At 35.4% G+C, this 1,553-nt stretch overlaps 1 protein-coding gene across 1 annotated transcript in view; it reads right to left on the reverse strand.

The window, feature by feature from the left end:
* LOC112154517 (disintegrin and metalloproteinase domain-containing protein 12) overlaps nt 1-1,553 on the reverse strand; it is a 106,732-nt gene that overhangs the window by 104,045 nt on the left and 1,134 nt on the right. The gene's annotated exons all lie outside the window — the stretch shown is intronic.

Consider the following 1,553-nt stretch of genomic DNA (forward strand, 5'->3'; position numbering starts at 1 on the left):
TTATGAACTAAAAAGAATAGAATCAATTAATCAATCAATTGATGATAAGCAGATACATGGCTCCAATCAGGACAAACTTGTGTCTAAAAACAACAACAGTCTACACCGAAGTTTGTCAGAAGAAAGTTTATTCTTAACCTTTTGTTATTACACATTCAGCAAAGTGCATTTATTGATGGTTTAAATGCTTTTTTGTATTCATCTCCAGTTCTGTAGCTTGTTACAAATCTGTCTCGCTGGCCTGCAGGCATTAATTTTACATCATGTATTGATTACTGTGTTCTTATAAGATTTGCTAGTTTACCTGAGTGTTGTGAACTGCTGCAAAACAAGATATTTTCACTTTGGGAAAGACTAGAAAACTAACAGAATGGAGCTTCTCTGTAGTTTGAAGAATCATTAACTAAAAGCACTTCCTCTATGGGATCCAATGACAGAGAGCGACACCGGTGCATTTTCTGTCAAAGCAGATTGTCTTTGACTCTTCAAGACTCAAATGAAGCGGCCGTGATGAGGTTTGGTGAGTCGGCACCCGTGGGAAACGCCCATCAAGGCAAATGTCTGATGATGACGACTGTTGATGAATAAATGAACGTCCGGTCCGGGGTTAAAAGCAGTTGCTGATAATGCATTCCCAGGAATCTGACTGTCGTGACTACAAAAAAGTTTTCCAAAAAGAAATAACGCAGCATCTTCGTAACATTTTATTAAACATTGTGTTTGGGATTGAATCAAATCCTACCTTTAGGGAAATAAAAAATAATGTGAGGAGCCGTCGCCCATCAGCATACAGACAAAGACACTTAAACGTATCCCCACAGCTCACATGGAAACAGGTCTTCTTCAGCTGCTGGGATGGAGCATCTTTTCAACAAAGCAACTAATCTTTTTACCACCAAATGAAAAATGACCCCCCTTTTTTTAAACTAATGCTTACAACCAAAGCAGCCTCATAATTCAACTGAGAAACTGAAGCATTTTGGGATTGATTTAACAATCTGCAACTACATGCAACCAAAGTGCTGCCAGTGATGACCAGACGCTTACACAATCAATAATTACACAGGTCTTCTACAACAAGTATGCTATATTTGTTAGACTAGACTAGAATAGAATAGAATAGCTGCCTTATTATCATAGATCTATTAAAAATATATAAGATACATAATAAATACACTGCTTTATTGAGGTAAAATGAATTTCTTTGTGTATGTGTTACATATATATTATGTCTATAAGTCTATGGATTAAAAAATATACCTTAATAGCCAAAATGTTCCCAAGAATGTAAGAAAATTAGTGTTTTATAGTTATTAGTTTTGTATTTTTTGTTGAGAATTTGTTTAATAATTATTATCACTGGTGGGAGGGGAGCAAAAGACTTTGGAAGGGTGGCAAATAAGAGCACGTTATTCAAATTCACTGTTAGTTAAATTTAATTTAATGTTATTACTAAACTTTCATTGATAATGTATTATTTTGTGAGAATATTCATACTAGTATTGACTCAAAAGTTGGTCGGATAAAGACTTCCTGGGGGGGGCTGTAGGCCC

The sequence above is a fragment of the Oryzias melastigma genome, linkage group LG19, assembly GCF_002922805.2.
Source record: "Oryzias melastigma strain HK-1 linkage group LG19, ASM292280v2, whole genome shotgun sequence".
In the NCBI taxonomy this organism is placed as follows: Eukaryota; Metazoa; Chordata; class Actinopteri; order Beloniformes; family Adrianichthyidae; genus Oryzias; species Oryzias melastigma.